Source organism: Bombina bombina, chromosome 1 (genome assembly GCF_027579735.1).
Source record: "Bombina bombina isolate aBomBom1 chromosome 1, aBomBom1.pri, whole genome shotgun sequence".
NCBI classification, from domain to species: domain Eukaryota; kingdom Metazoa; phylum Chordata; class Amphibia; order Anura; family Bombinatoridae; genus Bombina; species Bombina bombina.
This window is the reverse complement of record NC_069499.1, coordinates 1,140,143,939-1,140,160,357: the sequence shown is the minus strand read 5'-3', so window position 1 is coordinate 1,140,160,357 and position 16,419 is coordinate 1,140,143,939.

Genomic DNA, 16,419 nt, shown 5'->3' with positions numbered 1-16,419 from the left:
GTTGGCCACAGCTCCCAGAGTCTTCACAAAGGTGCTAGGGTCCCTTCTGGTGGTTCTCAGGCCGCGGGGCATAGCAGTGGCACCTTATCTGGACGATATTTTGATCCAGGCGTCAACTTATCATCTGACCAAATCTCACACGGACATCGTGTTGGCATTTCTAAGAACTCACGGTTGGAAAGTGAATGTAGAAAAGAGTTCACTAGTTCCACAGACAAGAGTTCCTTTCTTGGGAACTCTGATAGACTCAGTAGACATGAAAATATTTCTGACGGAGGTCAGAAAGGCAAAGATTCTAAATACTTGCCGAGCACTTCAGTCCATTCCTCGGCCATCAGTGGCTCAGTGTATGGAGGTCATTGGATTAATGGTAGCGGCAATGGACATCGTTCCGTTTGCTCGCTTTCATCTCAGACCACTGCAGCTGTGTATGCTCAGACAGTGGAATGGGGATTATGCAAATTTATCTCCTCAGATAAATCTGGATCAAGAGACCAGAGACTCTCTTCTTTGGTGGTTGTCACCGGATCATCTGTCCCAGGGAATGTGTTTCCGCAGGCCAGCATAGGTAATAGTGATGACGGACGCCAGCCTCTTGGGCTGGGGTGCAGTCTGGAATTCCCTGAAAGCTCAGGGTGCGTGGACTCAGGAGGAGTCTCTACTTCCATTCAATATTCTGGAACTGAGAGCAATATTCAATGCACTTCAGGCGTGGCCTCAGTTGGCTTTGGCCAAATTCATAAGATTCCAGTTGGACAATATCACGACTGTAGCATATGTCAATCATCAAGGGGGAACAAGGAGTTCTCTAGCGATGATAGAGGTTTCAAAGATAATCCGATGGGCGGAGGCTCACTCTTGCCATCTATCAGCAATCTATATCCCAGGAGTAGAGAACTGGGAAGCGGATTTTCTATGTCGTCAGACTTTTCATCCGGTGGAGTGGGAACTTCATCCGGAGGTGTTCGCCTCATTGATCCGTTAATGGGGCACACCACAATTGGATCTGATGGCATCTCGTCAGAATGCCAAACTTCCTCGTTACGGGTCCAGGTCAAGGGATCCCCAAGCTGTACTGATAGATGCTCTAGCAGTACCTTGGTCGTTCAACCTGCCTTATGTGTTTCCACCATTTCCTCTCCTTCCCCGTCTGATTGCAAGAATCAAACAGGAGAGAGCTTCAGTAATCCTGATAGTGCCTGAGTGGCCATGCAGGACTTGGTATGCAGATCTAGTGGACATGTCCTCTCTGCCTCCGTGGAAACTACCATTGAGACAGGACCTTCTCATTCAAGGTCCGTTCCAGCATCCAAATCTAATTTCTCTGCAGCTGACTGCTTGGAAATTGAACGTTTAGTTTTGTCTAAGCGGAGATTCTCTGAATCGGTCATTGATACTTTGATTCAGGCTCGCAAGCCTGTCACAAGAAAGATTTACCATAAGATATAGTGTAAATATCTTTATTGGTGCAAATGTAAGGGCAACTCATGAAGTAGGATTAAGATTCCTAGGATTTTGTCTTTTCTCCAAGAAGGATTGGAGAGGGGATTAAAGGGACAAATTTCTGCTTTGTCAATTTTGCTACACAAGCGTCTGGCGGATGTCCCAGACGTTCAGTCTTTTTGTCAGGCTTTAATCAGAATCAAGCCTGTGTTTAAACCTATTGCTCCGCCATGGAGTTTGAATTTAGTTCTCAATGTTCTTCAAGGGGTTCTGTTTGAACCCATGCATTCCATCGATTTTAAACTATTATCTTGGAAAGTTTTGTTTTTAGTTGCTATCTCCTCGGCTCGAAGAGTTTCTGAGCTTTCTGCATTGCAATGTGATTCGCCTTATCTTATATTCCATTCTGATAAGGTGGTTTTGCGTACTAAACCTGGATTTCTTCCTAAGGTTGTTTCGAATAAGAATATTAATCAGGAAATTGTGGTTCCTTCCTTGTGTCCTAATCCTTCTTCTAAGAAGGAACGTCTCTTACATAACTTGGACGTGGTTCGGACTTTGAAGTTTTACTTACAAGCGACCAAGGATTTCCGTCAAACATCTTCTCTATTCGTTGTTTATTCTGGAAGACGTAGGGGTCAAAAAGCTACGGCTACCTCTCTTTCTTTTTGGCTGAAAAGCATCATCCACCTGGCATACGAGACTGCTGGACAGCAGCCCCCTGAAAAGGTTACGGCTCATTCTACTAGAGCTGTGGCTTCCACATGGGCTTTTAAAAATGATGCTTCTGTTGAACAGATTTGTAAGGCTGTGACTTGGTCCTCCCTTCATACTTTTTTCAAATTTTCCAAATTTTATACTTTTGCTTCTTCTGAGGCTATTTTTGGGAGAAAAGTTCTTCAAGCATTGGTGCCTTCTGTTTAGGTATCTGTCTTGTCCCTCCCGTTCATCCATGTCCTGTTGCTTTGGTATTGTATCCCACAAGTAAGGATGAATCCGTGGACTCGTCGTATCTAGTAGAAGAAAAGGAAATTTATGCTTACCTGATAAATTGATTTACTTCTACGATACAAGTCCTCGGCCCTCCCTGTCATTTTAGACAGATTATATTTTTGTTTTTCAAAACTTCAGTCACCTCTGCACCTTTTAGCTTTTCTTTTCTCTTCCTATACCTTCGGTTGAATGACTGGGGGTGGAGAGAAGGCAGGAGCTATATATACAGCTCTGCTGTGGTGCTCTTTGCCACTTCCTGTTAGCAGGAGGATAATATCCAACAAGTAAGGATGAATCCGTGGACTTGTCGTATCGTAGAAGAAATCAATTTATCAGGTAAGCATAAATTTCCTTTTCTACCACAAGACAAGAATAGACCTAAAGGACGTCAGAGTAGAACCCTGCAGCAGAGTCTAAATCAGCATTAAGGGTTTGCCCCCGATCTGGGATCAGACTAAGTGGGGGGCTGAATCTCTCTGTTTTTTCCTCAAACATGGATAGGAGATGTCCCAGATAGACTGCAGACATAGTATTTCAGGGTTACTAAATATAATTCTTACCTTTCCTCCCAGAGGCAGTTTCCACCTCTCTCTTTTATCTGCGGACCAGATAACAGAGAGGCATTTTTAAATTGCGTTTAGGACCTTTATTCCCTGGGAGTGATAGTTCCAGTTCCTGTAAGGGAACAGAGTCTAGGATTCTATTCATTCCTGTTCGTGGTTCCCAAAACAGAGGGCATTTTCTGTCCTATTCTAGACCTAAAGTGTCTCAACAAGTTTTCTCAGGGTACCGTCCTTCAAAATGGAAACCATTGATTCCATCTTCCTTTGGACCAAGAGGGTCAGTTCAAGATGACCATAGACCTGGGGGACGCGTATCTTCAAGTTCCTGAGATTTGCCTTTCTGTCAATCTTTTTCAGTTTGTGGCTTTTCCCTTTTGCCTTGCCACGGGTCCCTGTTGGGGCTATCTTGGCAGTGTTCAGGTTTCGGGGAATTGCTGTGGTGCACTTCCTGGACGACATAAGGGTTCAGGCGCCATCTTTTCAACAAGCAAACTCTCATACAGAGATCTTGTTGTCTTTTCTTTGTTCCCACGGATGGGAAGTGAATCTGAAAATGAGTTCCCTTGTTCCAGTTACAGGGGTAGTTTTCTTAGGGTCATATTTACATATGCAAAACAGAATGAGAAGCAGTCTGCCAGGAACGAACAGCAGCATCAATAGCTTGTTCTATGGCCCGGTTGCCACCTGGTAGTAGCTTCTTTCTGCCCAATTGTGCTTTTCACAGAGGAAAACTTTCCTGTAGTATATCAGTCTGATCCCGCCGACATGGTCAGTTCAGCCCCGAAATACCAGGCAATTCTCCTCTGAACAAGAAACATGACAACCCCAGACGATCGTTTCGGCCTCCTTTGGGCCTCGTCAGTGAGGTGCAGCCATATCCCTCTAAGCACATTGGGCAAGGAGTCCACGTCTGGTTTCCCCCATCACCCTTAGGGAGACTATCCCCAGGGTCATATTTACATATGCAAAACAGAATGAGAAGCAGTCTGCCAGGAGCGAACAGCAGCATCAATAGCTTGTTCTATGGCCCCGTTGCCACCTGGTAGTAGCTTCTTTCTGCCCAATTGTGCTTTTCACAGAGGAAAACTTTCCTGTAGTATATCAGTCTGATCCCGCCGACATGGTCAGTTCAGCCCCAAAATACCAGGCAATTCTCCTCTGAACAAGGAACATGACAACCCCAAACGATCGTTTCGGCCTCCTTTGGGCCTCGTCAGTGAGGTGCAGCCATATCCCTCTAAGCACATTGGGCAAGGAGTCCACGTCTGGTTTCCCCCATCACCCTTAGGGAGACTATCCCCAGGGTCATATTTACATATGCAAAACAGAATGAGAAGCAGTCTGCCAGGAACGAACAGCAGCATCAATAGCTTGTTCTATGGCCCGGTTGCCACCTGGTAGTAGCTTCTTTCTGCCCAATTGTGCTTTTCACAGAGGAAGACTTTCCTGTAGTATATCAATCTGATCCCGCCGACATGGTCAGTTCAGTTCCGAAATACCAGGCAATTCTCCTCTGAACAAGGAACATGACAACCCCAGACGATCGTTTCGGCCTCCTTAGGGCCTCGTCAGTGAGGTGCAGCCATATCCCTCTAAGCACATTGGGCAAGGAGTCCACGTCTGGTTTCCCCCATCACCCTTAGGGAGGCCCAAAGGAGGCCGAAACGATCGTCTGGGGTTGTCATGTTCCTTGTTCAGAGGAGAATTGCCTGGTATTTCGGGGCTGGACTGACCATGTCGGCGGTATCAGACTGATATACTACAGGAAAGTTTTCCTCTGTGAAAAGCACAATTGGGCAGAAAGAAGCTACTACCAGGTGGTAACCGGGCCATAGAACAAGCTATTGATGCTGCTGTTCGTTCCTGGCAGACTGCTTCTCATTCTGTTTTGCATATGTAAATATGACCCTGGGGATAGTCTCCCTAAGGGTGATGGGGGAAACCAGACGTGGACTCCTTGCCCAATGTGCTTAGAGGGATATGGCTGCACCTCACTGACGAGGCCCAAAGGAGGCCGAAACGATCGTCTGGGGTTGTCATGTTCCTTGTTCAGAGGAGAATTGCCTGGTATTTCGGGGCTGGACTGACCATGTCGGCGGTATCAGACTGATATACTACAGGAACGTTTTCCTCTGTGAAAAGCACAATTGGGCAGAAAGAAGCTACTACCAGGTGGTAACCGGGCCATAGAACAAGCTATTGATGCTGCTGTTCGTTCCTGGCAGACTGCTTCTCATTCTGTTTTGCATATGTAAATATGACCCTGGGGATAGTCTCCCTAAGGGTGATGGGGGAAACCAGACGTGGACTCCTTGCCCAATGTGCTTAGAGGGATATGGCTGCACCTCACTGACGAGGCCCAAAGGAGGCCAAAACAATCGTCTGGGGTTGTCATGTTCCTTGTTCAGAGGAAAACTTTCCTGTAGTATATCAGTCTGATCCCGCCGACATGGTCAGTCCAGCCCCGAAATACCAGGCAATTCTCCTCTGAACAAGGAACATGACAACCCCAGACGATCGTTACGGCCTCCTTTGGGCCTCGTCAGTGAGGTGCAGCCATATCCCTCTGAGCACATTGGGCAAGGAGTCCACGTCTGGTTTCCCCCATCACCCTTAGGGAGACTATCCCCAGGGTCATATTTACATATGCAAAACAGAATGAGAAGCAGTCTGCCAGGAACGAACAGCAGCATCAATAGCTTGTTCTATGGCCCGGTTGCCACCTGGTAGTAGCTTCTTTCTGCCCAATTGTGCTTTTCACAGAGGAAGACTTTCCTGTAGTATATCAGTCTGATCCCGCCGACATGGTCAGTTCAGTTCCGAAATACCAGGCAATTCTCCTCTGAACAAGGAACATGACAACCCCAGACGATCGTTTCGGCCTCCTTTGGGCCTCGTCAGTGAGGTGCAGCCATATCCCTCTAAGCACATTGGGCAAGGAGTCCACGTCTGGTTTCCCCCATCACCCTTAGGGAGGCCCAAAGGAGGCCGAAACGATCGTCTGGGGTTGTCATGTTCCTTGTTCAGAGGAGAATTGCCTGGTATTTCGGGGCTGGACTGACCATGTCGGCGGTATCAGACTGATATACTACAGGAAAGTTTTCCTCTGTGAAAAGCACAATTGGGCAGAAAGAAGCTACTACCAGGTGGTAACCGGGCCATAGAACAAGCTATTGATGCTGCTGTTCGTTCCTGGCAGACTGCTTCTCATTCTGTTTTGCATATGTAAATATGACCCTGGGGATAGTCTCCCTAAGGGTGATGGGGGAAACCAGACGTGGACTCCTTGCCCAATGTGCTTAGAGGGATATGGCTGCACCTCACTGACGAGGCCCAAAGGAGGCCGAAACGATCGTCTGGGGTTGTCATGTTCCTTGTTCAGAGGAGAATTGCCTGGTATTTCGGGGCTGGACTGACCATGTCGGCGGTATCAGACTGATATACTACAGGAAAGTTTTCCTCTGTGAAAAGCACAATTGGGCAGAAAGAAGCTACTACCAGGTGGTAACCGGGCCATAGAACAAGCTATTGATGCTGCTGTTCGTTCCTGGCAGACTGCTTCTCATTCTGTTTTGCATATGTAAATATGACCCTGGGGATAGTCTCCCTAAGGGTGATGGGGGAAACCAGACGTGGACTCCTTGCCCAATGTGCTTAGAGGGATATGGCTGCACCTCACTGACGAGGCCCAAAGGAGGCCAAAACAATCGTCTGGGGTTGTCATGTTCCTTGTTCAGAGGAGAAAAACTTTCCTGTAGTATATCAGTCTGATCCCGCCGACATGGTCGGTTCAGCCCCGAAATACCAGGCAATTCTCCTCTGAACAAGGAACATGACAACCCCAGACGATCGTTTCGGCCTCCTTTGGGCCTCGTCAGTGAGGTGCAGCCATATCCCTCTAAGCACATTGGGCAAGGAGTCCACGTCTGGTTTCCCCCATCACCCTTAGGGAGACTATCCCCAGGGTCATATTTACATATGCAAAACAGAATGAGAAGCAGTCTGCCAGGAACGAACAGCAGCATCAATAGCTTGTTCTATGGCCCGGTTACCACCTGGTAGTAGCTTCTTTCTGCCCAATTGTGCTTTTCACAGAGGAAAACTTTCCTGTAGTATATCAGTCTGATCCCGCCGACATGGTCAGTTCAGCCCCAAAATACCAGGCAATTCTCCTCTGAACAAGGAACATGACAACCCCAAACGATCGTTTCGGCCTCCTTTGGGCCTCGTCAGTGAGGTGCAGCCATATCCCTCTAAGCACATTGGGCAAGGAGTCCACGTCTGGTTTCCCCCATCACCCTTAGGGAGACTATCCCCAGGGTCATATTTACATATGCAAAACAGAATGAGAAGCAGTCTGCCAGGAACGAACAGCAGCATCAATAGCTTGTTCTATGGCCCGGTTGCCACCTGGTAGTAGCTTCTTTCTGCCCAATTGTGCTTTTCACAGAGGAAGACTTTCCTGTAGTATATCAGTCTGATCCCGCCGACATGGTCAGTTCAGTTCCGAAATACCAGGCAATTCTCCTCTGAACAAGGAACATGACAACCCCAGATGATCGTTTCGGCCTCCATTGGGCCTCGTCAGTGAGGTGCAGCCATATCCCTCTAAGCACATTGGGCAAGGAGTCCACGTCTGGTTTCCCCCATCACCCTTAGGGAGGCCCAAAGGAGGCTGAAACGATCGTCTGGGGTTGTCATGTTCCTTGTTCAGAGGAGAATTGCCTGGTATTTCGGGGCTGGACTGACCATGTCGGCGGTATCAGACTGATATACTACAGGAAAGTTTTCCTCTGTGAAAAGCACAATTGGGCAGAAAGAAGCTACTACCAGGTGGTAACCGGGCCATAGAACAAGCTATTGATGCTGCTGTTCGTTCCTGGCAGACTGCTTCTCATTCTGTTTTGAATATGTAAATATGACCCTGGGGATAGTCTCCCTAAGGGTGATGGGGGAAACCAGACGTGGACTCCTTGCCCAATGTGCTTAGAGGGATATGGCTGCACCTCACTGACGAGGCCCAAAGGAGGCCGAAACGATCGTCTGGGGTTGTCATGTTCCTTGTTCAGAGGAGAATTGCCTGGTATTTCGGGGCTGGACTGACCATGTCGGCGGTATCAGACTGATATACTACAGGAAAGTTTTCCTCTGTGAAAAGCACAATTGGGCAGAAAGAAGCTACTACCAGGTGGTAACCGGGCCATAGAACAAGCTATTGATGCTGCTGTTCGTTCCTGGCAGACTGCTTCTCATTCTGTTTTGCATATGTAAATATGACCCTGGGGATAGTCTCCCTAAGGGTGATGGGGGAAACCAGACGTGGACTCCTTGCCCAATGTGCTTAGAGGGATATGGCTGCACCTCACTGACGAGGCCCAAAGGAGGCCAAAACAATTGTCTGGGGTTGTCATGTTCCTTGTTCAGAGGAGAAAAACTTTCCTGTAGTATATCAGTCTGATCCCGCCGACATGGTCAGTTCAGCCCCGAAATACCAGGCAATTCTCCTCTGAACAAGGAACATGACAACCCCAGACGATCGTTTCGGCCTCCTTTGGGCCTCGTCAGTGAGGTGCAGCCATATCCCTCTAAGCACATTGGGCAAGGAGTCCACGTCTGGTTTCCCCCATCACCCTTAGGGAGACTATCCCCAGGGTCATATTTACATATGCAAAACAGAATGAGAAGCAGTCTGCCAGGAACGAACAGCAGCATCAATAGCTTGTTCTATGGCCCGGTTACCACCTGGTAGTAGCTTCTTTCTGCCCAATTGTGCTTTTCACAGAGGAAAACTTTCCTGTAGTATATCAGTCTGATCCCGCCGACATGGTCAGTTCAGCCCCAAAATACCAGGCAATTCTCCTCTGAACAAGGAACATGACAACCCCAAACGATCGTTTCGGCCTCCTTTGGGCCTCGTCAGTGAGGTGCAGCCATATCCCTCTAAGCACATTGGGCAAGGAGTCCACGTCTGGTTTCCCCCATCACCCTTAGGGAGACTATCCCCAGGGTCATATTTACATATGCAAAACAGAATGAGAAGCAGTCTGCCAGGAACGAACAGCAGCATCAATAGCTTGTTCTATGGCCCGGTTGCCACCTGGTAGTAGCTTCTTTCTGCCCAATTGTGCTTTGCACAGAGGAAGACTTTCCTGTAGTATATCAGTCTGATCCCGCCGACATGGTCAGTTCAGTTCCGAAATACCAGGCAATTCTCCTCTGAACAAGGAACATGACAACCCCAGACGATCGTTTCGGCCTCCTTTGGGCCTCGTCAGTGAGGTGCAGCCATATCCCTCTAAGCACATTGGGCAAGGAGTCCACGTCTGGTTTCCCCCATCACCCTTAGGGAGGCCCAAAGGAGGCCGAAACGATCGTCTGGGGTTGTCATGTTCCTTGTTCAGAGGAGAATTGCCTGGTATTTTGGGGCTGGACTGACCATGTCGGCGGTATCAGACTGATATACTACAGGAAAGTTTTCCTCTGTGAAAAGCACAATTGGGCAGAAAGAAGCTACTACCAGGTGGTAACCGGGCCATAGAACAAGCTATTGATGCTGCTGTTCGTTCCTGGCAGACTGCTTCTCATTCTGTTTTGAATATGTAAATATGACCCTGGGGTTAGTCTCCCTAAGGGTGATGGGGGAAACCAGACGTGGACTCCTTGCCCAATGTGCTTAGAGGGATATGGCTGCACCTCACTGACGAGGCCCAAAGGAGGCCGAAACGATCGTCTGGGGTTGTCATGTTCCTTGTTCAGAGGAGAATTGCCTGGTATTTCGGGGCTGGACTGACCATGTCGGCGGTATCAGACTGATATACTACAGGAAAGTTTTCCTCTGTGAAAAGCACAATTGGGCAGAAAGAAGCTACTACCAGGTGGTAACCGGGCCATAGAACAAGCTATTGATGCTGCTGTTCGTTCCTGGCAGACTGCTTCTCATTCTGTTTTACATATGTAAATATGACCCTGGGGATAGTCTCCCTAAGGGTGATGGGGGAAACCAGACGTGGACTCCTTGCCCAATGTGCTTAGAGGGATATGGCTGCACCTCACTGACGAGGCCCAAAGGAGGCCAAAACAATCGTCTGGGGTTGTCATGTTCCTTGTTCAGAGGAGAATTGCCTGGTATTTCGGGGCTGGACTGACCATGTCGGGGGTATCAGACTGATATACTACAGGAAAGTTTTCCTCTGTGAAAAGCACAATTGGGCAGAAAGAAGCTACTACCAGGTGGTAACCGGGCCATAGAACAAGCTATTGATGCTGCTGTTCATTCCTGGCAGACTGCTTCTCATTCTGTTTTGCATAGTTTTCTTAGGGACCATAATAGTTTCCCTATTTCTGAAAATATTCTTTCTGAGGTCAGAAAATCAATGTATAGAGGTAATTGGTCTGATAGTCGCATTATTGAACTTCATTCCCTTTGCTTGATTCCATCTGAGAATTCTGCTGTTTTGCATGCTCAGATAGTGGAACAGGGATCATGTGGATCTGTCTCGGAGGATAGATCTAGTTCTGTCTACATGGGATTTTCTCCCGTGGTGGCTTTCTCAGGAGCTTCTGTTTCAGGGCACATGCTTCCGAAGACCTTCCTGGGTAATAATGACCACGGAGGCCAGCCTGTTAGGCTGGGGACTATGGAATCGGGAGCAGTCTGCTCTCTCCATAACCATCTTAGAGTTGAGAGTGATCTTCAGTGCTTGCTCTGATGGTTTGGCCTCGGTTGTCTTTAAATTCAAATCAAACAAAAGTCCACTTAGGCACAAAGAGTAACTGCTTTAATTCTTAGTCCCAATTATAAGTGAGTACCCTTTGTTAAACAACCACTCTTTCAAATATGGAGATGTAGCACATATGTAGAATTCAATTCCACAGGCATACACACTGTAATAAATATCTGTGTAGCAGTTCCTTATAAGCTGATAATCATGTGGAATAGAATAAACAAAATTAGCCCGTCTAAAAAGAACTTGACCAAACAAGAACATTTGGCTCTAAAGAATCTGGGTGAGAATGAGAACATAGTCATTAAACAGGCGGACAAGGGGGGCTCGGTTGTACTCATGAATAGGTCCCACTACATTGAAGAAGCACTTAGACAATTGGGGAACACTGAGAATTATAAGAAACTGAGCCAAGACCCCACTAGAGTTTTTCAGCGTCGACTTATGCACCTTTTGGATGGAGCATTGGAGCAGGGATTTATAGATAATAACACACTACAATATTTATATGTGGAATACTCTGTGATTCCAATATTCCACTATCTACCAAAGGTGCATAAGTGGACTGAAAACGTCCAGGGCAGGCCTATCATAAGTGGCATAGGATCTATGCTGGAGCATTTGAATGGCTTGATGACGTTTTACAACCTTTGGTTAAAGCTCTCCCCAGTTATATCAGGGACTCGAAGCATGTATTGAATGTGGTAGAACAGATGGAATGGACCCAAGATTCTGGATGGCTCACTGTGGAGGTTGTAACCCTATATTCATCCATACCCCATGATATGGTTTAAAAGCGGTTGAATATGTTTTGGTGAATGAAACAACACACAGTGAGCCTCTCAGATCATTTATACTGGAAGTCACCAAGTTTCTGCTAATGCACAATTTCTTCCAATTTGAAAATGAGTTCTATCTGCAGAGGTGTGGAACACCGATGGGCGCTAAATTTGCGCCCTCAGGAAACATAATTTCAGAGGTTTACAGAAAGCCGATGTCTGGAAACAGTCTTTTACATGCTAAGAGCTGTCATCCTCGACATGTTTCCTATTCAGTGGCCAAAGGACAGTTTGTCCGTTTAAAAAGGAACTGCACCCTACCAGGCAGTTTTGAGAAACATGCAGATGCTCTGCAAAGAAGGCTGCTGGATAGGGGTTTATAATATGAATGTGTTCAACAAAGCAAGAGGAGTGGTTACGGCTATGGATAAGGATGCCCTATTAAGAGACCGTAGGGAACCCAGGGAAGTGTCAGATAACAAATTTATATTTGTAACAGATTACTGTACTCAATACCAGGAGATTTGTGGCATTGTGCGAAGACATTTCCAATTACTTGTAGCGGATGACGCAAGCACAGAAGAGGGAAGGGGATAAGTACCACATACTATCTAGACAGGAGATGTATTGGATCTTCAGACTACGGACCAAGATTTCTTTTTTTTTTTTTTTTTTTAATAAATTGTTTTTATTCTATTTTTATCAAGGGATAATAACAAGACATATGTTTCACACTCAAAAATTTTACAAAATATGATAAAACATGGAAACGAGAGAGTAAAACAAGAATATAGTGTATCGAATTACATACCAGTCACTGGATATCTCCACATAGCGATTACTAATTGTCTCAGCATTTCAGTGTCTGGTCATGTACTGTATATACAAAATCCCCAAGACGAAAAACATAAGAAGAGAATATAATGCGTCCAATTACAAGCGGTCGCTAACAGTCTCGACCGAGCTAACATATGTATAATCCATTACCCTAGTTATACTAATTACAGATTAAAACAAACAGCACACAATCTCGGATACAAGTAGTGGATTCCGACACACCCGCCCCAATATGCCTGTACTCCTCTCTCCTGTGGTCCCCTCTCTTACCCTCCCTTCCCCCCTCTCCTCTTGATCAATCGAGCACTAAGGTTCTCTGCTCTGATCTCTCCCTATTTTTAAACATAGAACCCCCAAATACTTCTGCCTGTATAGATACAGCTTACAGATCAGTGCGGGATAAATTACCAAAAATAGTACACATTCATCAGTCAACCAAAATAACCACAAAATACGCAACAAACAAACAACACAAAAGAGAGAAAGAAGAAAAGAAAAAAAAAAGAGAGAAAAAAAAAAAACCCGCTCTCCCACCCCCATCCCTCCCAGACCCTCACTCCGCGTCCCCCGCCCAATCCCCAGGAAAATGGCCTGCTAAAATATTTGTCACAATGAAATTGGATTCCCTAAATGGTTTAATCATTTTTTTCTGATATGCTGGAGGCAGGGATCTTATAAATTTCTCCCATTTTCTGAAGAACGCAGGCAAGTATTGATCATGCGGAAAGGGCATGTTATACTGCTCTATTATGAATTGGCTAACTACAGCCGCTTTAAGTTGAACCAATGTGGGTGCCGAACATGACTTCCATAATTTAAGGATGAGATTGCGCCCCGTTAGTATTATTGTGTTTATAAGGAGATAAAAAATTTTTAGGCCTTGATATCTCACCAGAAAGAAAATCTCAATGGGAGATAACTCATGCTCCAATTTTAAAACAGTGCTCATCCAATTTGCGATCTTACTCCAGAATTGTCGAGTTTTTGGACAGCCCCATAGACAATGGAATAAGTCTGCATCCATCCTCGAGCATCTGGAGCATAAAACCCTTGCGTTATACCATTTAGAAAGCATACCTGGGGTGAAGTACCTCTTGAGCCCGATTTTTATCTGAGATTCTCTCCAAGTGGTAGGGACCCAATTCTGTTGAATAATTTTAAAACTTCCAACAATAGTTTGCTCATCTATATCAGGGAATTAGATAGACCATTTAGAAATCATCTCACCTACCTGTAGATCCGAAGATTTCTGAATTACAAGTTGGTATAATGGGGAAATTTCAAATTTCCCAGATGCATACAGGGAAATCCTGGACTGTAATTCCCCCAAAGACTAATTATTCCCGAAGTTATTATGCAACTCCTGTAAGAAATGCCTGACTTGAAGGTAGGCGTAAAATTCCCGCGCCCCTAGACTGAATTTATTTGCAATTTCAGTGTAGGTTAATAGATATCCATCTGGTCCCAAAAATTGACTCATGGCTTTTAAGCCTTTCAAATCCCAATCTTTAAATATCTGACTTGAGAGTCCAGGGCAAAAATTGAGATTACCACATATGGGTAGATATTGTGAGAGATACGGGGAGTAATCTAAATCAGTACACAACCTCTGCCATGCTATAATTATATTCCTAAAAGTGGACAAACTAAATATGTTCGAAGGGAGAGAGGTCATCGGGCAATGTAATAAAGCCTTCAAGTTAAACGGGGCAACTACCCGCGACTCCCAAACGGACGCCGAGATCTGATCCTTACCCGTTATCCAGTCCAATGCAAATCTAGCTATGATCACTAGATTATACATCTGGATATTAGGAAGTGCGAGGCCAGCTGCCAGCTTAGAATTCATGAGGCGATGAACGGCAATCCGTGGTTTACTACCTTTCCATAGAAATCTGGAACAAGCACTATTGTATGTAACAATGTCTTTATGGTGTAGAAATAAAGGAATATTTTGAAATATATACATAAATTTCGGAAAAATAATTGATTTAATTAATGTTACCCACGCAGATAAAGAAATAGGCAGCGAAGTCCATTCTTCCAAAATTTTTTTACAGCAACTAACCCCGTACACGTAATTCAGCTTATACCAGTCCTCTGGGTTTCTAGAAATATAGAGCCCTAAATAGTTAATCTGAGAGACTTCCACAAAGGGGTGTTTTACGTCACATAAAGGATTTCTATAGAGCCACATTAATTCTGATTTCAGTGTGTTAACCCTGAATCCGGAGATCTCACCAAACTCATAGATAATATCCTGGAGAATTGGCAGAGAAACCGAAAGATTAGATAGACATATCAACAGGTCATCCACGTATGATAGAAGACCAGTTTCTCACCTGCAAACGAAATACCTTCGAGTTCTTGACGTAATCGTATGGCCAGAGGTTCCAAACTGATATTAAATAATAGGGGAGATAGTGGACACCCCTGTCTGGTCCCTCTGTGCATAACGAATCGTTGGGAGGTCACATTATTAATAATGACCGATGAAGTGGGAGCACTATAGATTAACCTAATATAATTGTGAAAGAACCCGGAGAGACCGAACTTCTCTAGAGTAATGAAAAGATGGTCCCAACTGACCCGATCGAAGGCCTTCTCAGGGTCGACCGTAAGAATGGCCTTGTCAAGAATTTTGTTGCTGGAAGAGGCCTTATATTTATTCCAATAAGACTCAATGAGAACTAATAATTTCCTGGTATTTCTCACAGGGTTCCGGCCGGGCATAAATCCGGATTGGTTCTCGTGGATTAGGTCCCCAATATAAGGTTTCAATCTGGAAGCTATAATAGATGCTAATAATTTATAGTCGGTGTTAAGGACAGAAATAGGTCTAAATGAACTAGGAAGCTCCGGGTCCTTGCCCTTTTTTAAAATTAGCGTTATGTTTGCAGCGGCGAAAGAAGGCGAACAATTAATATTATCTGAGAAATAGAAATTGAATAGCCTAGACAGAATAGGGGTCACCTGAGTTTGTAACATTCGAAAAAATTCAATGGGAAATGAGTCGGGCCCGGCCGCTTTATTGGGTTTAGCATTCTTAATTGCGGATATAATCTCCTCCTCAGATATGGGGGCATTAATAACTTCCAAGGCTTCCCGCGCTAGTCTCGGGGTCTTGATCTTTGACCAGAATTTTATTTGCTGTCCTGAATTAGACAGATCTGATTTGTACAAGTCTTGGAAAAAGTCAAAGAACACTCGTTCAATGTCGGGGTGACTCGTAAACCTCTTTATACCTTGTTTAATGGCAGAAATTGCCTGCCTAGAGGAGGATTTAGCTATTCTGGCTAGAAACTTTGCGGATCTACCTACGAACCCGCTGTATCACGCTTTAGTTCTAAGTTCTTCTTGTGAACTATTCTGCTTGGATATCTCATTCCTGATCTCAAGCTTAATCAGATCAAATTGGCAGCAGGATTTTAGCAACTTCCGCTGCATATTCTGAGAGAGGGAAACAGAGAGTAGGGCGTATCGGGGTCCTAAGACGGGCACGGTGTGTTGTAACCCACACAATTGTGACTCTGTCTGTCTGACTCTGCAAGATTGCCTACTCTTAGACCTGGTGCCTATCTTGATCAACTTACGGATCTTTCTGTACAGTTAACCCAATATAGACCAAAATAGTAAAACAGATTCCTAAAGACTACTAGTAAGGTGCAAGTGCTTCTGAAGGAGAAAGAGGGGGAGAGGAAAGAAGAAAAAAAAATTCTTACCCTACCCTATCTCTTCCAGTCAAGTGCTTTTTGAAAAAGGTGCTTTCAATAGAGCTTATGTTCGTGCAAATTAGAGTGAATTAGATAGCTTACTGATTTATTGTACGTGAGATTGCCCCTATTTTCCCTCTTTTCTCATTTTCTATTTCTCTTTACCCTACCCTTTCCCTTTTTTTTTTTTTTAGAAGCTCTCTAAAAATCGAATGCCCTTAACCAGGGAAATAATAACACAGCTACTACTGACGTGATTAAAAAGACCTTACAATTAGGTACAAGCTCCTAATCTTGACTGCAATTCTAACCTAATGTACCCTCCAAATAGAGAACGAACTGTGTTAAAAAAAACGTGCAAGCAAAT